This window comes from Phacochoerus africanus, chromosome 3 (genome assembly GCF_016906955.1).
Source record: "Phacochoerus africanus isolate WHEZ1 chromosome 3, ROS_Pafr_v1, whole genome shotgun sequence".
NCBI classification, from domain to species: domain Eukaryota; kingdom Metazoa; phylum Chordata; class Mammalia; order Artiodactyla; family Suidae; genus Phacochoerus; species Phacochoerus africanus.
In genome coordinates, this window is record NC_062546.1 from 147,130,290 (window position 1) to 147,154,057 (window position 23,768).

The following is a 23,768-nucleotide window of genomic DNA, read 5'->3' on the forward strand; positions in this document are numbered from 1 at the left end:
TCTTCTTTTGACAAAGTAAATAATGGTATTTGCATATTAAATGTATACCTGGGCCACAAGTGTTCAATTTTAAACATAAAAATGACCTTTCCATAATACATTCTGATTAGTAAATACATCCTTTATGAAGCAAATCACTAGCATTAAGAATAGAGATAGAGACCTATATGTGGTATCTAAAGTATGACACAAAGGAGCTTATCTATGAAATAGACTTGCAGAGAACAGACTTGTGGTTGCCAAGGGGATGGGGCGTGGGGGAGAGATGGATTGGAAGTTTGGGATTAGCAGATACAAACTACTATATATAGAATGCATAAACAACAAGTTTACTGCACAGCACAGGGAACCAAATTCAATATCCTGTGATAAAACATAATGGAAAAGAATATTAAAAGGAATATATATATATAACTGAATCACTTTGCTATACAGCAGAAACAAACACAACACTGTATATCAACTACACTTCAATAAATTTTTTAAATAGTTATAAACAAAAAGACAATAAATGTATCATGAGCATTAACCATTATAGAGTACTTCATCTATAACAGTTATATATCAACTATTTTGCAAATCTCTCGAAAGCAGGAAACAGCGAATGAAAAAAAGAAAGATTAACCAAATTAACCAGGAAAATTAGCTCTTCATTTCTTCAAATAACCAAAAAGCTTCAAGACATCGAATATACTTTTCTTGATAAGCAATACTGAAAAATAAGTCAAACATAAAACTAAATGAGCTTACATAATGCTATCTAAGAATTTATCTTTGTTGGTTAAAATAGAGTTCTTCACCCATCCTCACAGTTTTGTCAGATGTAATCTCAATAATAAGTTCCTTTTTTTCCTGTCACTCACAGTGAGTCAGCTTCCCTGATCAAACCATCACTGATACCTCATAGATGCTTGGTACCAGGGGTCTCAAAGTCAAATGCATTAGAGGACAAACAAAGAATTCTCCCACTCCCTGGATTAATACAACTAATTTAATAATAAGAGTTGTCCCCAGGCAAGCTATTGATAGGAGCTTTCCGGAATAAACTTAATTTTAATATGTTACTGGATGACATATTCCTAATTTACCTAGGTATACATTTTCTTTTAGCAAAGGTTAATCAGAAATTCTCTAATAAATATTCTGATGGGCATTAGAAATTAAAATGGCACATTGTATTAATACGACATTTAGCTCAGAAATACTCGAGGTTTTCACAGAACCACACCCCTTCATGCATCTTTCCAAGAAGAATATCACAACCCGTAATCCTCGAGCTCTACCAGCCCTAGAACAGATCGCAAAATGAAACCCATATTTCTTGAACCCTATTTCCTCAAAATGTGTAAATACAAAACTTTCCAGAAAAAAATGTTCTCTCTATCCAGAAGCTGCTGAGAAGGAAGTTCTCTCCAGAACCCCAAGGGATTCCATCATCCTCTTTAAGCACATTACATCAGCAAGTTCACTGTGGTCCAAAGCCACCCGTCAGTCATGAGATTTAAAACACTCATGCTTTTAGTTAAGCTTGAAGAATAACCCACCAATGTAATCATGACTAAACATCATCTACTTTAAACCCTTAATTATTTATTGAATGAATAAATGATCTTTTCCACCAGGACTATGTACTGGTGTATATATATTGAAAATCTACAGCAGACTGCTTTAAAAATCTATTCTAGGCACATTACAAAAGATTTCTAAGCATCATTAATTACTTTGGCTTTTGAAACTCATTAGCAAATATTAACACCCTGGAATAGATCCAATTTTGGAATAAGCTACAGCTGGAGAAGATCACAAAACAAACAGAAAACTCTCTAAAACTCGTGAGTCCTAGATGAGAAATTCAGAAGGACCGAGTTCTTCAGCCTGGGAGACCCAAATGAGAATAAATCATTACAGAGCTATCAGTGCCAACGGATGATTATTTAACTGTGTTGAGTGCACATTCCTGATGGACTTTTTTTCCAATTCCGTTTCATATTTAGGTAATAAATGAGATTAAAACATGTGTATACCTAATGTAGAAATGTGTATCTGTACACAAAGTATAGATGAACAACAATCCTGCGGTACTGTTATTTGGGCATTTTTAGTGCTCACTAATGAACAGTTCATCAACTGCTGTGGTTTTACAGCCAGCAGAAACAAGTGACTTTGGGGTTCCAGATGTCAGATCCTTCTACCTAGACATTCAGCAGTAACATCATGCACGTGAATGGATGTGTTCTTTCAGAATTCTTAGATGTGAAATAAACAAGAAAAACTGAGAATCCTATTAAGACATTCTCTCTTCTACACACACACACACACACACACACACACACACACACACACACACACACACACACACACACGATGCATGACCCTCAGGCAGTATGCCCTCTAAAGTGGAACACTGACATCAGGCATGACTTGGTGGCCACTTTAGGGAGGCAGGTGCTCAGCTTCCTTCATCTTTGCTCTGTGACAGCTTCTGTGTCACGTACGCTGTCATCAGCCTGACACATGTATGCCATCCCCCTTAATAACCCAGAGAGGTCCTGGAGTCAGAGGTTCCCCTCAAATGACTGACAGCTAGGGAGGCACCATACCTGCAATAGAGCTGTCAGCAGGGTGAGGAGATGGGGCCCGTGGGGAATTTCTTTCTCTTCCAACAGGGAACCTTCACTCAGCATGACCTGTCTTGAATAAAGCTTTGGACAAGGTCCTTTCTTTGCCACATCAACTCCTGCCTTGAAATAAGCTTTCTTTGCCACTTGCAATTACTATAAATCAATTTCCAAACAGAAATCACTATGCAAAACATGCATAAGCCAGGATGGGTAAAGAGATGACAAGTGGCCCTGACTCCTGTCAGGTGGGATCTTCTCATTCTTCTCCCACAAAACCCCGAGAAAGTCAAAGATGACTCAGACACACAGAATGCTAAGACTGGAAATGACCTCAGGAGCTTATCCAGTCCTGCCTTCTGGCCTTGCCCACAACCTAAACTCCTCTTGCTCTTTGCTGTCTTGAGTTGTTACTGCTGCTGTTTGAATGAAACCAAAATGCCAGTCATTTTCAATGAGAAATACAATTATCAAAGGAACTAGAAACTTAAGTTCCAATCCCCAACCCATTCTCTCTGTGTAAGCCCTGCTTAACTCTTAATTTTATGTACTTTGTGTTATGTTGCAGTCCGCTGTCCATTACTTATCAGAAAATTCTCTCTATTATACAGCATTTTAGACTTGGAATGCCCTGCGAATTATTTGCTATTTCCTTCCCCTAGCCCCCTGCTCAGAAGGTTCATCCAAGTTCTTATTTTGCAGATGAAATTATTAAGTGGTATGCAGGCTGGCCTCGGCTCCTACAGAGATGATGAGTGAGGCCAGGAATAAAAGCCTCGCGTGAGGCATCTTGCATGTCATCATTCTAAAAGGAAGAGCAATCTGCTACTGGAAGAGAAGGACAACCTATGGAAGCAAAGACCACAAACCCTCATGACAGAGGAGCTTTTCAATCACAAGCAGATTCTGCTGTGTTTGATGGGCTTACAGATCCTACCCAGTGAGTCAAAGGAAGGTTCCAGAGAAATAGCCAGCTTTGTGGCCATGAAGCTGATGGTTGCACTGGCAATGAGAGACCACAGGCAAGAGGATTTGCTGGAAATAAAGACTGGGGAATCTTCCCTCACTGTCTGCCTGGAGCTGGTGCAGAGAAGGGAAGAGGTAGAGACAAGCCAGCCTCACTGTGCTTCATGAAAAAAGTCAGGCACACAATGCCACATATTGTATGATTCCATTTATATGAAATATTCAGAATAGGCAAATTCACTGAGACAGAAAGCAGGTGAGTAGTTGCTGGTGGAGGGGGGTCAGGACAGGAGGATAGGAAGCGACTGCTCTCTGGGTATGATTTCCTCTGGGAAAGATTACAGTGTCTTGGCACTAGATAGTGGCGATGGTTGTACAACATTACCAATGCACTAAATTTTATATTATGTGTATTTTACCTCAATTGTTTTCTTTTTAGCCACACCCATGCCATGTGGATGTTCCCAGGCCAGAGATCAAACCTGTGCCACAACAATGACCCAAGCCACAGCAGTGACAACACCAAATCTTTAACCGACTTAGCTACCAGGGAATGCCCAACCTCAATTTTTTGAAAGAGGGTATGCCCGTGGCCTTTAAGAGAAGGAAAGTTCCCTCCCATGCCTGTGGGGGAGCAGATAACAGGCCAGAAGCAGAAGAGGAGAAAAAGGGAACCCCTAAGAGGAAGAGGGTGGTGAGGCAGCTGCTCCCACTCCCAGGATCATGCCAGGCATGAGTGCAGCACTTTCTCACATATGCACAAAGATCTAGACAAACCCAGACCAAAACCCAGCTCATCCCTCTAGCTATGTGATCCTGATATCTCACCAAGCTCTCCTGGAGTGCCTACCACACGTGGGGCTGTGCCCCAAGCCCTATACACACCAGCTCCTTCCATCCCTGCAGCCTGTGGGGTACAGGCTGGTATAGCCTCTACTGGACAGATGAGGAGTCTGAGATTTCAAATGGCTCAATAAGTTACCCCACGTCACATGGGCAGTAAGAACACAGTTAAGATTCTTAAGCTTTGGGAGTTCCTGTTGTGGCACAGCAGAAACGAATCCAACTAGTATACATGAAGATGAGGGTTCAATCCCTGGCCTTGCTCAGTGAGTCAGGGACCCAGCATCGCCATGAGCTGTGGTGTAGGTCGGCAGCTGTAGCTCCGATTCAACCCCTAGACTGGGAACTGCCATATCCAACAGGTGTAGCCCTAAAAAAAATATATATATATATATATATATATTCTCAAGCTTTACTTCCCCAACTTCTAAAATGGGGAGAATAATAACTGCATTGCAAGATTGTCACAAGGACTAGAGATGAATCACAGGATTCTAAAATGGGGAGAATAATAACTGCATTGCAAGATTGTCGCAAGGACTAGAGATGAATCACAGGATGTCGCTAACACCTGGAATGGCCCTGAGCAGGTACTCAGTACCTAGTAGCCAGAATAAGTGACCAGCCTCAAATGGCAGCACCACAGAGATTTTACTGATGAGAGTGGGCACAGGACTGGTTAGCGACCGGGCTGCGACTAGGATCTAAGTTGCCTAACTTCCTCCTAATGTCCACCTGACCGTGCTGAGTTGAAAAGGACACATCTAGGAGTTCCCATTGTGGCTCAGTATCCATGAGGACATGGATTCGATCCCTGGCCTTGCTCAGTGGGTTAAGGATCCAGCATTGCCCTGAGCTGTGATGTAGGTGGCAGATGCGGCTCAGATATGGTATGGCCATGGCTTTGGCTGTGTTGTAGGCCAGCAGCTGCAGCTCTAATTTGACCCCTAGACTGAGAACTTCCACATGCCGTGGGTGAGGCCCTCAAAAGAAAAGGACACATCCATGACAGTGGATCAACAACAGACCAGTACCTAACTAATCGGAACATCAAAAACGGATGTGATGTCAGCAGAAGGCAGAAGATAGGAGCCTGATTGCAGAGGCGGGCTCCCAACAAGGACAGAGGGTTGGGAAAGCAGTGGCTCTCACCTGACCAGTTAGAAATGGCTCCTGAAAGCCTTACCTATTTACAGAGACGAGTTCTGGAGAAGCTATGACCTCTAATGGCCCGGCTGCCCCCACAGCATGACAGAGTCTGTTAATGACAATGCCAATGAGCACCATCATTGTGCACTTACTACAATAAGGAATTAGGCAAAGTGTGTCCTCTATGTTTTCTCAGATACCTACAAACAGACATGGAGCAGGTATCCTGGGGTCCCCCACATACCAATGAGAAATCTGAAGCCCCGGACCACAGAGCTGGTAATTGGCTGTGCTGGGACTTGAACCCGGCCTGCGTGACTGCAAAACCATGGCTCTTGACCAATAGGTTACTCCCCACGAGAAAGACTACTAGCCCCTTATTACCAGCCATGATCATGTTAGGCACAAATAGAAGTGGGCTCCATACATGTCAGCATCTCTCCAAGTACTGATGTTTGCCAAAGAGAGAAAAAAAAAAGTAGAACAAAGTGGTCTGCAATTAGCCCCCAGCAGAACAGAAAGCAGAAAGTTCTTCTGGAATAGTAGGTTCTGTGCATTCCTGCACACCACCAAAAGCAGGCACTGATATACACATCAGGCCCACAGGGACCAATCAGAGTTAGGGCCATCCCCCCTGCGGACAGACCCTCTGACACCCACTTAAAGCTAAGTTTGCTGGGGTTTTTTTGTTTGTTTGTTTGTTTGTTTGTCTTTTTGCCATTTCTAGGGCCACTTCTGCAGCATATGGAGATTCCAAGGCTAGGGGTCTAACCGGAGCTACAGCTTCCAGCCTACACCACAGCCACAGCAACTCAGGATCCAAGCCACATCTGCGACCTATCCCACAGCTCATGGCAATGCTGGATTCTTAACCCACTGAGCGAGGCCAGGGATCAAACCCGAAACCCCATGGTTCCTAGTCAGATTCGTCCCCACTGTGCAACAATGGGAACTCCTAAATCTAAGACTTTAGCTTTCCAGGACTCTTAAGAATATTTTTCCAGGTGGTCCTGGCTCCAACAAGCTAGACAGCTCAATTCATGGGCCATGGTGGTACTCTTGGTACCATTAAAGCCCAAAAGGCAGAACTGGCCCACCTATGGACTTTGGCTCTTACAAACTGCATAGATCAACCTTAGTAATAAATACAGCAGATACATAAGAGAAACCTCAAAGACTCAATTTACTAGCTTCTTATCCAGTTCCATAGAACATATTTACTGTTGAGCCAACATACCACCATCAGCTCACCTGCAAACACTGTTATGAGAAAAACATTTGGGACCACATGTCATCTTAACAGGCTGGAATTAAGTACTGGATTTATATATCTATAAATTATACAACTCTACAGATATTTCGATACTGACAGATATCTGATGGATGTACTAATACATCTCATGGATTCTAAGATGCATATTCTTCTTCTTGTTTCCTTTTTTTTTTTTTTTTTTTGGCTGCACCCAAGGCATATGGAAGTTTCAGCCCAGGAATGGAATCCCAGCTGCAGCTGCAACCTATGCCACAACTGTGGCAAAACCAGATCCTCAACCCACTGTGCCAGGCCAGGGATTGAATCCATGGTACCACAGTGGCAATGCAGGATCCTTAACCTGCTGTGCCACAGCAGGAGCTCTCTTTTTGGTGCATTTTAACATCTCTGAAAACCATATCCAGATGTGTTCTACCATCGCTATTAGCCAGGCTGCAGTCCTGTCATCCTTGTTATGCTCATGTGAGAACATTAAAAGCACGAGCCACAAAATTTACAGAATGATCATTGCTGACATGGGAGAAAATCCTAGAGTTAATAGTGGAATGCTTTTTTTTTTTCTTATCCCCTTTTTTACTTTTTATTTATTTTTATATAATGATTTTTTTCCATTATAGATGGTTTACAGTGTTCTGTCAATTTTCTACTGTACAGCATAGTGACCCAGTTACACATACATGTATACAGATGGAATGCTTTTTAAAGAAATTCTGTACCACGAATGCTCTTGATGACCCAGAAGAAAATATTAGGAAGCACTGTGTCATAGTTGAGTTGACAGTATTTTTTTTTCTTTCTTTGTGACAGATAAAATATTTGTAAATTTTGTCATCAGTAACATCTTAGATTTGGTGGAAATCAGTTTAAGCAGCAAATATAATACAATGCAGTGTGTTTACAGGGATAAAATCCCTAACAATTAAAAGAAAGTAAATTTCAATTCCTTTCACTCTAGGAATATTACAGTTTAAAATGTCACAATAACATTTATGTATCATACAAACTCTGCCTGAAATAGTAACATCTGAAAAAGATACTATGAAGTAAACCATTTTGTTGCTGCTTCTTAAACTTTAAGACATAAAACATCTAGTATATTTTCAATACAGAGGAACTGAACACATTCTTAAAATCTTCAAAAAAAGAAAATAATTTACATTACAAAATTTTAAGCATTTAAACTTAAGTTAAATAGAAGCAAGTAAGCCTTAGTTTCTTCATTTGTAAAACAGGTATTTAAACTAAGGTGCTGCTTCACTGGGTTGTTATGAGAATTAAGTGGCTGATACATATAAAATGTTTGTAAAGAGATCCCTATGGTAAGAGATAATTCAAAAACACACTATTCTGATCATTATCTTTGTGATTCTTGTACATCCTGGCCCAGGACTCAACAAATATTTTGGTTAAATAAAACAGTAAAAAATGAAAAACTAAAGTTCATATTTCCATCATTTTCAAAGATTTTACTCCCAGAAATGAATTATTTGAAAATGTTATTTTGTAACTTACATAATAGTTCCCTCATAGATGCAAAGCCAGACGATTTTCAAAGTATTTTTGCAGGAATAAAGATGAAAAAGTAACTGGTTTACCCACAGAATGGGAGAAAATCTTTGCAAATGATTCAACTGACAAAGGATTAATCTCCAAATTTTATAAACACCTTCTGCAGCTCCATACCAAAAAAAAACAAACAACCCCATCAAAAAATGAGCAGAAGATCTAAACAGACAATTCTCCAAAGAAGACATACAGATGGCCAAAAAACACAAGAAAACATGTTCAACATCACTCATTATTAGAAAAATGCAAATCAAAACCACTATGAGGTACCACCTTCCACCAGCCAGAATGGCCACCATCAAAAAGTCTACAAACAATAAGTGCTGGAGAGGGTCTGGAGGAAAAGGAACCGTATTACACTGGTGGTGGGATTGTAACTTGGTGCAACCACTGTGGAAAACAGTATGGAGAAAACTGTTTTTCCTCAGAAAACGAAAACAGAACTACCATTTGATCCAGCAGTCCCACTCCTGGGCATCTATCCAGAGAAAACTATGACTCGCAAAGACACATGTACTCCATAGCAGCACTATTTTCAATAGCCAAGATATGGAAACAACTTAAATGTCCATCAACAGAGGAGTGGATCAAGAAGATGTAGTCCATATACACAATGGAATATTACTCAGCCATTAAAAGGAACAAAATACCAGCATTTTTAGCGACATGGATGGACCTAGAAATTATCATGCTAAATGAAGCCAGTCAGACAATGAGACACCAACATCAAGTGCTATCACTTATATGTGGAATCTGAAAAAAGGACAGAATGAACTTCTCTGCAGAACAGATACTGACTCACAGGCTTTGAAAAACTTATGGTTTCCTAAGGAGACAGGTTGGGGGGTAAGGGGATGCCCTGGGGGTGTGGGATGGAAATCCTATAAAATTGGATTGTGATGATCATTGTACAACTATAAATGTAATAAATTCATTGATTCATTACAAAATAAAGTATTAGGTATTCTGGGAAAAGTAAAATAAAATCTTGGTGGCCTAAAAACAACAACAACAACAAAAAGTAACTGGTTCTTTTGACACCATGCTACTAAAAAGGATTAATGGTTCAGTGCAATCAGGGAAAGATGGAGTTTGAAGAAATGTTCTTAGTGTTGGGGCGGGGGCGAGGGGCTAGAGGTTGGAGGGTGGAAAGAGAAGGGAGAAAACCACAGTGGGTTATAATCCACAATTTAATTTCAATCTCTGAAGAAGCTGATTCTGTGCCCCTATGTACACACACACACACACACATTTTTTTTTAAAGATCTTGAAAATGTTTAGTCAAATAGGTCTTAAATGTCAGTCCTCTGGTGGGGAAAGAAAAGGGCACCACACATAGATCCTTGCCCAGTTTGGTTCAAGCAAGATGTATAAGAAAACAAGCTCAAAATAAAACAAGGGATAACATAATTATAATGCACCCTTCTCAAAAAAAAAAAAAAAGAAAATCTGCCCCTGACATTAAAATGTGAAACATTGCAAGAAGTGGTTATAGACTTTAGAATTTTATAACCCACCTTTTTAAAATCCTAAAAATAAAGTATGTTTGATAACATACAATTTCATAAACATCATCAATTTAAGCAGTGGGGGCGCTTTTTGCACACATTCCACATTTACATTTCAAATATGCATTTTGAAAATACCTACCAGACACTAAGTCACAGATAGAAACCCATAGCTTCCTAGGGAAGCAGCAGGGTCAGGTAAAGGGCGCTGGGAAAGAAAGTCAGAAACCTGTGTCTCCTTCCAGTCATGCCCTGAACCAGCTGGGGGACAACGGACCCCTCTGGAGCTGTTTCTCAGTTTGGACTTAAGAAGCTCTAAGTCCTTTCCAAATCTAACATTCTTCAACTGTCACGTAGATTTCTCCCAACATAACCTTAATGTCAATAATAAGAGTAGGGAATAGTATTTACAATCCCTATCATTGCAGCATCTCAATGCTACTCCATCTTCTTTTTATGCTTCAAAACATACTGTCAGCCTTTTCCCACTGCATGAGCCCAAACACACACACTTCAAGGAATGGATAACAAAGGGTCATGCTGTGAGAATCATATCTAGCATTTTGTGTGACATGCTGGACACAGCCATATTTCGGTGCTAATTATGAAACAGCAAATGGAGAAGGCGGTGTCCCTCCCTGAGTCTGCTGGGCCCATATTACACTTCCCTCTAAGGTCAGTATGGCTCCCATGCAGACCTCTTCTCCTCCACCCTCTGCTGGCCAGAGGACAGTGACCCCCCTTAAGCTCCCCAAGAGCACAACTCCAAAGAAAAGGTGCAATTTAATTCTTAGCCTGCCACACAGCCCATTTGGAAGGACACCAGTCACTAGGGTATTGTTAGTGCCTTGAAATGGCCAAGAGGGATTGCTGACTCTGCGAATATCACTCCAAAGGCAGGAATTCTATTTGAATTACTAACATAACAGATGTTTGCTAGGATCCACCATGCAGTCTGCATACAGTTATGCTAATTTGGCAGCACTCCTCTTCCAGTTAGCTCTGAGCCATTAGAGCACGCAGCTAGTAGGTCCTTCTGTCTAACTAATAATTGCCTATTATTGATATTAATTAACATTTTTTGCACCTTTCCTCAGTTTTGACCTAGTATCTGCTGGTAGTCTAATCACTGTGCCCTATTAAAAGTCAAAATACAGCGGCCTATAGTAGTCACGAGCCATTTATCAAAACGCAAACAAGGCCAATTAAACAGGCAGCCAGACAGTTGTCTTGATTTGCCGCTGACTGTTTCTTGATCACCATTATAAATTGCTAATAGGGCAGAAAGCGCTAAGCGGGGAGCATCTGTGGGGGGCTGGTTATTGCTCACTCCCCGCCTGGTGACAGGTGAGAGAGAGGCTAGTGATGGTCTTATTGATGTGTACTGCCCATCAGTTGGTAGTTATTGTTAAAGTTCATGATGCTACAGCTGATCCCGTCCTGCTGAGAGTCAATCAAATTAATTAGAGCTAGAAATTCTTCTTTATTATTTTAGAGCATGGGTACAGAAAGAAGTCCTGTAATTTGGATCCAAAGGCAATGAAGGGAAAAAAAAAATCTTCATGTAGTACAGTGTGGAAAAAAAAATCAGATATTGCTTCTTCCATTATTTATAATAAGGGCTGTGGCTAAAGGTTTTTATAGGCACAGATCAAGAGATCATAATAGAAGCATATTGACAGATTTTTTTTCTGCAATACTCCAAGGAACTGGCTGTAGCAGGAAAATATATCAAAACCTTATCATCAGAGCTGAGATCTTCTGTGAAAAATCAATAAAGAGTTATACATGGTTTGAGTTTAAACAGTTCTCTGTAGTCATTTAAACATAGTGCATCTGTACAGCTTTTTACCTCTGGAGACCGAGGTAACCTAGCAACCGGAGGGCTTAAACCGATTAACTACAAATGAAGTACTGTACGCCTATCAAAGCAATTGTTCATCGTTGCCTTTGTTGCAGAGACTAAGCTAATTGAACATGATACAGTATGAAGATAATTAACACCCATGAGTTTGTTAATTGCCTGTTAGCATTACAACACAGTCTCTAGGTTTCTTTTTAACTGTCTCCTTTGTAGCCTCTTACTTCCCTTAAAATGGTGCAGGACCTGTTTAACTGGCAATGATATCTTGGAGTTTATTAACCCTTTTTAAATTAAAAAAAAAAAAAAGCCCTGTCTTAATGAAGCACATTGCATGTGCTTGTTAAATGCAAGCTCCTACTTTGTCTATTTTCCCAAGACTAGGAATTTGTTTTACAGATACTGTACAAACTATGTTTATTTTTCGTGCTAATTTATTTCAAGCAATTTAGCCATTATAAATGGTCTCGAAAAAAATGGCTTTAGTGGTTCCCTTTATTACTCAGCTGCTCTGCTTTTGAGAGTGAGCGATAAATGTCTTCGAGGGTTGGAATATTAATTGAAGGCAGCATCTGGTCAGCAGCTGACCGGCTCCAGTTGTCCTGCTCCAACCAAGCGGGCAAGAAAGAAGCTTTGCTGGTTCTCTTTGCCAAGCTCTCGGCTTCCTCACAGCCGCGGACTAAGAACCCCCATTTTTATCTCTGCTGGATCACTGCATGGATGCCAGAAAATCAATTGGGCAGGAAAATCTGTTAATCTAAAGTGAATTCAATCTAAGGAATCATTTAAAATAAAAATTTCAATCATTACCTTTTTGGAAAAGCCCTTTTTTTCCCTCAAGTCTGTGGGCACGTGTCATGACAATACCTCGAAAGGACCTATAACAAGAGTAATTCAAACTCCATAGGACTGTCTAGCAGGGAGCAATTTGCTTTGGGGGGAAAAAAATACGGGCGCTGATTACAAGCTTAAGAGGAAATGGGAAATCCCTACGCTGTGTGACCAGAAACAATTAACATGCTCAGACCCAAGACACGCATCTGACACTCAAGCTGGACTTTTCTCCCGTTGAGAAGGAACACCTTGGCTGTGTCACCGTTGTTTAACGGGGATTTTCCTGGATGGTCCTCTGTGTTTTTCATTCCTGTGTCATGGTTAATATCTGCTGGTAAGTCAGTCCCAGGAGGACCACTTCTAGTGCCCAATTACAGGTTCTATCATCAATCATAAGTGTTATTTGTTCAACAAAATGAATTGCTAATTAATAACTGATGAGCATTATGGCCTTGAAGACTATAACACTATTAATTATAGTTGGCATGAAAGAGGTCTACCTGGCACGTTTTCACCACAATTAGCCTCAGAAGCTTTCGGGAATATGTCTATTACGATAACCAAAGAAAAGGCTGGCTTTCCTCCCTCTCCAGCCTAAGGATTGACCAACACAGCACTGTCTCTGGTAAGGATGCCACCAAACCAAGCCCAGCATCACAACAGTGGTTTTCTATGCTCCATAACATGAGAACCTTGATGTGACAAAGAGAAGCCCCCATAGAAGCTGAAGGCACAGAACATGGTCCCCATGTGCCCCACCAAGCTTCTGCTGAAGTGCTGCAGCTGGTGGCAAAGCCACAGCAGGGCAACTGGAATGTGGCTGCTGGCTTATTTTTAGACTCAGTCATTGCCCAGTTCGTGTTCTGAGCTCTGGGCACAGGCACATGGCAGCTAAATTACTTGCGCAGGCAGCTGGCGGGCTGGGACTGCTCACATTTACTTGCAGGCAGGAGGGAATACATTCTGATTCACCTTGACAACCTTCTGATCAGAGACTTAAAGAGGAGAAGCTAAGAAATGCCCTCCTGCCCACTGCTGGGGCAGGAAAAAACAGTTGCTTTGAAGAATAAACACACAAAAAGCATAGTGAAACTCTGCAAAAGCAGAACAAATCTACTCCCCCTGTGCTCTAGGAATCTATCTCATTTCCGCATCCAATGTTCTGATGGGGCGAACAAACAGGGGAGGGCGATAAACCATTGCAAAGACTTTTAAAAGTTATGTGACTAATAAAAGGGAGCAACTCTTATTTGTCTCCTGACCATGTGTACAGGCTCCAGAAGGCAAAGAGGTTGTTAAATAATTATCTGGATAATTCTGTCGTTTAGACCATCATTTCAGACTTAGTGCTAGACGGATTCTGGAGAATAAGCTATCTGCGTGAATCAAATTAGCTGGAGAACTGGAAAAGGACCCTCCTTGTGCTGTGCTGGGGAATCCAAAAAGCAACTCTCTGGTTATTGCAGTTACAACTGCTTGTGGGTTCGAATTGTGCAAATATCTTGCCCCCATTCTGCCAAACCACACACAACATGGCCCCCTTTTTGTAGGCAGGGATGTGTGTCCTGAGATGGGCAGGAGGGGTCGGGGGGGTGAAGGAGAAAGAGAGAACAGGTGCACCTACGTCCAGATGGCACCATGATGGGTATTTTTAGCTTCACAAAACCAGGCGTTAGGAAGGTTGGTAAAGTGAAGGGAATGTTCATCAAACGCCCTGACGAGGCAATGCATCCCTCCACGTTGCCACCACGTTTCTCTGCAAAGACACAGTCACGGGAGAGCCCATGGTCGGGAAGGGCTGGTCGGCCATCGGGCTAGCAAAGCGGGAAAGAAGCATGTGGGGTATAGCGAATCTGACTATGTCTACATGGAGAGGCCAGTGGGGTGATGCAGATTTGTGGAAACAGCTGAGAAAAGCTTCAGAAGGAAGGGAGGAAACGGAGGATGTGGGAGAGTTCTGTGCAGGTGGGAGAGAAAGAATGGAGGGTGGGCAGGCCAGAAACCTTGAACCTAACTCTGGCTTCACCACTGTCTACAATTCAGGGGCTTGAGCAAGGCTTTTAATCCAGCTGAGGTTCAGTCTCCACTTTTGTACAAACGGGAGTTACAGATACTCATTCTGCTGATCTTACAGCCTCACAGGGAGGATCCAGTGAATAATGCGTTTGGGGCTTTCGTTTCAAAAACACTTGGAAGAGTATAGCGACAGTTATCTAACGATGCAAGATTCTGAATAATTATTTTTGTTTGCTCCTTGCCCATTTCAACTCAGTTTCCTCAAACAAACGGGCCAGGAAGGTTCCAGAGGCCATAGAAGGGAACATATCCACCAGACCCTCAATTTCAGAACTAAAGAATGAGTAGATGCTGAGAGATAACTGAAGAAGCTTACAGGAGGAAGGAGGAATTTGGGGTTCTTTTTTTTTATCTTTTGTCTTTTTAGGGCCACATCTGTGGCAATATGGAGGTTCCCAGGCTAGGGATCAAATTGGAGCTGTTGCTGCCAGCCCACGCCAGAGCCACAGCAACACTGGAGCCTTAACCCACTGAGCAAGGCCAGGGATCAAACCCACAACCTCATGGTTCCTAGACAGATTCATTTCCGCTGCACAATGATGGGAACTCCAAATTTTGGTTTCTTATACTAAAAATCAGGCAAAGCTACCTGACCCACAAACAGCCATTTCTAGTGATCACACCTGAGGCTACTCCTATAAGGAACTCAAACTTTAGTGAGCCAAATGATCATATGGGCAAATAAGCAAGGCTGAAAGTCCCTGGCTGTCTAGGGTGGGGCCTCAAGCCTGCATTTTTAATGAGGAGCTCAGGTCCCTCTGAGGCAAGTGTGTCCACAACTACCAAGGGAGAGACCCAGCTGTCACTTCCATGAGCAGAACTCACCCCACCACGCACTTTCGTCAGTTCTCCAGGGCAGCTGTGACCACACCTGAACCAGCAAAGTCTTCCCAAGGGTCAAGGGAAAACAAGAAGGAGCCTTAGTCTTAGTTTTCAGGAAGAGCAGGCTTGATTCAAGAAGTTCTTTGCTCTTAGACAGGCCTGGAAATAGCACTTTAAAAATAATTCTTCATGGCACTGATCAGGGAAATAGAGACAGTGCTCCTAAAGCCACCAGGGAATAGGAATTAAAGAACCTAAACCACCTTTACAAATAAGTAGAGATACACATTCCTATTCCTCTGGTGGGAAAACAGTCCTGTCTTCTTCTTTCAAACACTTACGACTAACTTTCTGCACTTCACCTCTCATTTGGATCCAAAAAAATGGATGTAGGCTGCGTGATGATGTCAGAACTGTTCCTTTTTGAAATGTGACCACTTGGGGTCTCAAGCTCAAGGTCAATCTTATTATATTATGGACACCCTGTTCCACCCAACTTTCTCTGGAGAAATGCTGTGGGCCAAGTGAAAGCCTCCAAAATCAAACTCACATGAACATCAAGTCTATTTCTTCTTCTTTTTTTTTTTTTTTTTTTTTTTTTTTTGCCATTTCTAGGGCCGCTCCCAGGGCATATGGAGGTTCCCAGGCTAGGGGTCTAATCGGAGCTGCAGCCACTGGCCTACGCCAGAGCCACAGCAACGCGGGATCCAAGCCGCATCTGCAACCTACACCACAGCTCACGGCAATGCCAAATCCTCAACCCACTGAGAAAGGCCAGGGATAGAACCCACAACCTCCTGGCTCCTAGTCAGATTCACTAACCACTGAGCCATGACAGGAGCTCCCATCAAGTCTATTTCTTCCAAATCAACAAATGTAACCTTTTAAACACTATAAACCTCTTCCAAACCAGCCCTTGAATGCTCCTTTGAGGGAGAACATGCAGAAGGACAAATGCACACATGCCCTAGACTCAACATGGGAGGCTTGATACACACCTCTCTCCTCACAACAAGGCGGGTGGGGGAGCCACCCCAGGACCAAGTTTGGGTTCCAGCATTGATGACTTAATATACACCCCTAGACTATTGGTAAGGAGGAAATACTGCTTTCTTATTAAATAAAACATTTCATTCAATATTTTATACATTGATATCCTCCCAAACTGTGTTCCAGGGAATGTGAGCTGCTAAGACATGTTATAGCAAAGGCTGTTCTGAGGATACCTGAATGAGCAGACTTCCCAAAGCTTTCCCAATGTTGATGAGCTTTGCCTCTCTCCAAGGGAGTGTTCGAGAACCAGCACTTCCCAAATCTGTTTGGTCACAGTTGTTAAGGAAGCCTGGCAGGGAAGCTCTCTAAGTCAGTGAAACACAACTGTGGAAATTCTGCCTGATAGGAAATATGCATGAATTGCTGCATGAAATCTTTCTGCAATCCCATGGAAACAGAAATTATCACCTTTATCATTTTACTGATGTGAAAACTGAGGCTCAGAAGACTTCCATCTCCAGCAGTCTGGAAATGAAAGCTCAATCAATCCCAAGTAAGTTAAAGAAAAAGAAATCCTCCCTTAGACACACTATGGTGAAACTACAGAACAGCAAAGACAAACAGAAGATCTGCAAAGCAGGCCGAGAGAAAAGACAGACTACCTTCAAAAGAGTGACGGTTCATCTGACAGGTCAATTTGCAATAGCAGCCATGGAAACCGGGAAATAGCAGAATAATGTCTCCAGTGAGCAGCAAGAAAATGACCATCAATCTGGAATTCCATACTCATTAAAATGATCCTTTAGAACAAAGCAAATTAAGACTTTCACTCAACAGACTCTGTATAAAGGAATTTAAAGGATGTAATTCAGGTGGAATGAAACTGATCCCAGACACAAAAAGAAATTAAATAAGCAAATAAAATGGAAAACACGTAAGTCTAAATGAACGTTGGCCATGGACCCTTGACCTACGTGGGATTCCCTGGGAAAGGACTGTGAAGCTGAGCTTTGCATGCAGGGGGATTTTGAGAGGGTTCTCTAGGGGCAACACGTGTTGGGGAGTAAATGAAATAAAACTCGCAGAGAAAGAGGCTGAACTGTGTTGTCACAACAAAATCTCATCTGATCCCACAGAGAGTCTGGGACTGGAATGGCCACCAGCGTCGTCCCACCTCTCAGGAAGGGGATCTTTATCCCACCATGTGCACACACAGACCAGGCTTAGGTATGAGCTGCCACTGGGAAGGTGATAGGACTTTTGGCCAGGCCATTCTCTTCTGCTGAGAACAATTCCTAGGGAGGGACTCAGTTGGGAGCCATCAGCCACCAACATTCTCAGAAGCCGGCAGAAGTGTCTCCATCCTGAAAGGAGGACTGAGGCAGTGCACAGCCCCTATAATACTCAAAACAAAAGCAGGAGGAACCAAATATATGATAAAAGAGCATATAAGTCAAGAAAGATGAGGGTAGTTAAAATATTCAAGGTCTTTGTATTGTTTGGGACAAGAGTAAAGATGGTGATTAGACTTTGCTAAGGCTGATTTTTTTTTTTGTCTTTTTTCTATTTCTTGGGCCGCTCCAGCGGCATATGGAGGTTCTCAGGCTAGGGGTTGAATCGGAGCTATAGCCGCCAGCCTAAGCCAGAGCCACAGCAACACAGGATCCGGGCTGCGTCTGCAACCTACACCGCAGCTCATGGCAATGCTGGATCCTTAACCCACTGAGCAAGGGCAGGGACGGAACCCGCAACCTCATGGTTCCTAGTCGGATTTGTTAACCACTGCACCATCACGGGAACTCTTTTTTTTTTTTTGTCTTTTTTTGACATTCATTAATTTAATTATTGCTATGTTCCCAGCATCTATAACAGTGCCTGGATTTTTTTTTTTTTTTGAAGATTATAAGTGATGCACTAAAACATAAGACTTTGAAAGAGTAAAAGCAAAAGGATAGAAAAATGTATACAAGGCAAACAGACCCACCAATGACAAAGGCTTGGTCAGCTCTATTCATATTGGACAAAGTAGACTCAAAGGCCAATAGAAATGCTAGAGATAAAGGCTGGTAAGCGGAGTTCACTAGGAAGACAGACAACGCAATGCTTGAACACACTCACAGCTTCAAAATGTATGAAGCCAAGACTGTCAGAACCAGGGAGAAGGACAACCAGATGCATAATCCATAAATCAGCACAAAAAATCAGTAAAGATAGAAGAGATGTCCAACAGAGGCTCATGGAGGTTGTGACTCAGGACAGAGGTGGGATTTCAACCAGCACATCTTCTCTGCTCCAGAGCACATCCCACGGTCTCCTCCAAATAAAACAGTGGAAATTGAAAGAGCCAAGGGACAGAAAGAGATAAAACACTGGCATCAGACTCTGATTGTAGCAGGTACATTTTTGGTGGGAAGGGTATTTTCCTATTTCTCTCACTGAAATCTAACAATAAGAGTGTTGCAAGTTACACTAATACCTATGAAAGCAAAAATGGTATGGCTTTTCAAACACCAATCAGATGACTCTAATCTATCCATTGTTCCTGATTCGCTGTTCTTCTTCACTGTTAGCTGTAGATGACAGGAAAAAACATACATATTTCTTTGCTGCTCAGGACCAGTGACAACATTGATCTTCACAGAGAAAACCTCTGCTTCATCTGAGTTGTCTGGGGAAAGTGACTTAATCATAATACAAAATCTTATCTGAAAATAAGAATGATGCCCCCTTCTCCAGCCCCTACCCCCTCTTCTGATTTTTTAAGCTATACTGTATCTTATGAGTAAGACAGATCTGCTAGGAAGCTAGACAGGCTATAATCTACATCATCAGAAAACTGCAAAAGCATTGGCCCAGAATACAAGGATTTTGCCTCTCTTTTCTTTTCAGTAGAAGTCATGGATAATGTCACTTAGAGAAAAATGTTCCAGTGCAATAACCATTTTTCTGTTGTAACAGGCTTCATCTTCTAGTAAATATATACCAAGCCAAGCCCGGCAAATGAAATGCTTACCAGAGGACATACTTCCCAGCCAAAGTTCCCATGAAGACAGACAGCTAAGCCCCTGCAAGGAAACACCTTTCCTGGGAGATCCAGCTGGAGGTAGCAAGGCCATTGGCCCTGAGAATGCAAGTCAGCCTAGGCCCTACAGCCCAACTGGCAGCCCAGAAGCTGAGCCTTGGTTGGGAGACTGGTGTGTAGGCATTACCCCAGCCCTCTGGGACTCTTACTTATTGGGGCTGATTGATTTCTCTGGAAATACTCTGTCCTCCCACTCCTTAGGGGAAAAATTCCCAAAGATATACTAACACACACTGACTTTTGCTCACCAACTCAGAAGATCTGGCCCCAGTTTAAAGCCACTACTCCAGCTTTGGCTCCTCTTAGGACTTCTGCACAAACAGTGCACTTTGTAGAGAGGAAGCAAGTGTTTGAGAGCAGGGGTTCTGGGGTCAGCCTCTCACTTTGAACTCTGGTCTCACAGCTGATGTTAAGCAAGCACCTTAACCTGGCTGTGCCCCAGCTTCCTCGTCTGTAACGTGGGGATAGTAATAGTACCTGCTTTCTAACAATGTTGTTAGCATTGAGTGAGCTCATGCAGAGGGTTGAAGTGAGTTCCTGGCACATATCAATGTTTATGACTGCCACTGTCCACTTCATTGCCAGTCCTTTAGGAAGATCCCTTGGTATCGTTTCTTGACCAGACCAGCTCTTGGTATAGGCTGGACTCTCTCTTCATTCAGGACATCATTCAAGAGACATCTGGCCACGAATGACATCTTGCCTTCCTTTTCTCACCTGGACTTTCCTGTTGTGCAACAGATGCAGAGCTCGTATAACCCCTCACTTTAGCAAATTTGGGAAAACTTTCAAGGTCTTCTTCAACTACTTCAGTCTTTTCCTAGGTTTGGGGTTGCTGTTTGAAATTGGTGTTTTCACCCCATTCTCCCCAAACTCAATGTCTGTGGGAGTTACAGTATGTCGCTCTGGGTCCCACCCCCACAGCTTCCTAACCTGCTCCGTCTCCTTTCCCCCAGCCTGGCTTTGGTTGTCTTGTCAGAAGGTCCCCTCAGAGGTCACTGGCCTGAATTCCCCTCTTTGCTACATGAAACCCCATCTGCAAGAGTGGACAGTGCCAACAGGTGTCCAGAGGCTAGGGCTGGAGGGCCAAGACCTGGGGAACATAACATGGGTATTATTTTAGCCCCTTGACAACTGACACAGGGCCCCTCTGGCTGAGTCAGGAAGGAAATACATGTCAACCTTACTGTGCCCCTCCCCACTGATCCCTCCTCTTCACCTCCAATCTACCCTGGGTTTCCCTATGGTCACTTCTCCTAAGGATCAAACTCAAAAACACAGAAAAATTTTGAAAAGAGCCAAAGACAAGAATGGCCTGATGGAGCCTGCTTGGACATTGGACTCTCTTGCAGGGCGGGGGGAGGCAGGTGGAGAGGGATGGGCAGGAGGCCACACTCTCACAGCCGCCATGGTACCTGGCTGCCCACCCCACCTTCCACCAGGCATCTCTGGCCACAGACCCACACATTTCTAGGCACACAGTTGGTTCTCAACAAATAGTTGTTGAATTAATTAGCCTTTATTGTAAACAATGCGAAAATATCCAAATAAATGGTTTGGCCCTGTCCCAGGCAGTTGAGAGCCACACCTAGATGCAAAGTCTTTGTTTGATGAGGGGGAAGAGAACCAATTGGTGTGGGAGGCCCTATTCTGTACCAAACGGTTCATTTGTATTACTTCGATTCATCTTTTCCACAATTCTAGGATTGTACTATTATTAGCCTGAGTTTGCAGAAGACAAAGACTCTCCAGGAGCTTAACTAACTTAGAAGGAAAGGCATAATGGAGTAAAAACATAATTATTTTCCAACAGCTTTTGAGTTGCAAATCTTTTTCCAATAAATTCATAATTACCAAACCATATGATAGTAGAATTCTTCCCAAAGGAGGGGCTGGGGGGCCACAACCACCCCAACTGCACACCTCCAGCCCCCATCCACCTCCCCCTGCAGAACCTCACACCCTGAAGAAAATCATCTGAAAACACAGCTGCCTTTGAATCTCAGCGCCATCGCCCATGAGCCATGAGGACATAATGCTTCTCTGCTTCTGTCTGTCCATCTGCAACAGGACAGAGGGCTGCGATGACTGCTGACCTCAGGAGGGCCTTCAGCGTCAGGTGCACAGAGGGTGCTCAGCAAATGGCAAGGCAGTGACCTGCATTCACACAAGGAGCAAGGGGTAGAGACTGGATTCCAGCCCAGGCCCAAGAGTCAGGGTTCATGCCTTTCCTGCCCAACCACAGGCAGCCCCAAGCCCCAAAACAGAACACGGAGAAAGGGCTCAGGACCCAAAGGCAAGCCAGTTTAGGGACAGATCTAGAATGCTAACAAAAAAGAGAGAACACTGGCAAAGTATAATTTTGCAAAGGAAAGCACTGCCCCACCCCCCAACTTAGGTTGACCTTTGAAATTCTCCAGCTTTGAACTCAACCATCTACAGGGGAATCCATTCAATGTGGAAGAAGCTAATGGGAAAACAAATGTGGCAAACAGTTGACCACTGAAGCAGTGTTCAACCCATCTTGAAAAACTATTAAAAATTCGTGACATTTGAAATTTCATTTGTTTTGGAATTTCTTCTGCAATCAGTTTGCAAATGTGCTATGAATTTAAATATTTTGTAATCAATGTTAAAACACTTATAGGACAGACATATTAGAAGCTTCAAAGTCTGTCAGTCATTTTGCCATCAATGCTTCATCATCAACTCTTAAGTTTAATTTTAAAAACAAGAAAGTTACACCCTTCCACCCACTAGAGCAGCCAAACCTTCATATTCAGCCACCAAGAGCAGACAGCCTGTCAGCTCTGGGATGTCCCTTATCCATGTCCCATTCCATCAGAGCAAGCACCCACCACCCTTTCTACTCCAGCCTCCACCACTGCACACAGATTCGTGGGACCCGAAATGCCCTATTAGTTGCCGCTGCCAAAGCTGGCAGAGCAGCTGGGCCAGGCTCAGCTGACACCGGCTGGGGAGGGCAGTGCTGATTCAGGGGTAGCACAGCTCCCTGATTTGGGCTCGGTGACAGGGAAGGGGATAAAGAGGCACACCTGCAGGTTATTACTCTGAACTGCAAAACTTGATGAGGAGAGCAGGAAGAGAAGGAAACTGAGGCCAGGTCTTCAACAAGGGAAACTGAGTCTAGCAATAGACTTTCCTGTGAAGATCGCTCAAGACTTACTGACCATCTCTGAATCCATATTACGCCTTACGGTACAATTTCATATAGCTTCATTCCAAGAAATAGCACTGACCTAATTTGCACTTTTCTTTACTAAGAAAATGTCCCCATCGTGGCTCAGCAGAAATGAATCTGACTAGCATCTATGAGGATGCAGATTTGATCCCCAGCCTCACTCAGTGGGTTAAGGATCCAGCGTTGCCATGAGCTGTGGTGTAGGTCACAGGGCTCGGATCTGGCATTGCTGCGGCTGTGGTGTAGGCCAGCAGCTACAGCTCGGGTTCAACCCCTAGCCTGGGAACCTCCACATGCCTCAGATGTGGCCCTAAAAAGACAAAGAAAGAAAGAGAGAAAGAGAGAGAGAAACAGAAAGAAAGAAAGAGAAAGAAAGCGAGAAAGCGAGAGAGAAAAAGCGAGAGAGAGAGAGATAGAGAGAGAGGAGAGAGAGAGAGTAAGAGAGTAGAGAATAAATAAAGAACAGAACCTTTCTCAAAGCCATTCCTTTCTCTAAATATATAAATAAATAAAATAAAGAAAAGAGATATTCAGTGAAGGAATCGGTAAGTGTGAAGGAGTGCAACTCAGGATAAGAAGGACATGAAGAAATGACAGCTGAAAGAATCACAATACACAGTGTAAAGAAATAATTCCAGCAAACTAGTACATAAAGTATAACTCCAGTACGAATTGCAAAGCATATTTACACCACTGTAATTCAAGTCAACTCGTGAAAAAGCTTATATAAGACACAGTAAAAGTAAACTATCACATCTCTCCTCCTCATACACACTGCAGCCTGCCCTGGTTAAGGCATCAATTCTTTTTTTTTTTTTTCTTTTTTCTTTTTTCTTTTTAGGGCTGCACCTGCAGCCTATGGAAGTTCCTAGTCTAGGGTTCTAATTGGAGCTGCAGCTGCCGGCCTACACTGTAGCTTGTGGCAATGCCAGACCCTTAACCCCCTGAGCAAGGCCAGGGATCAAACCTGAATCC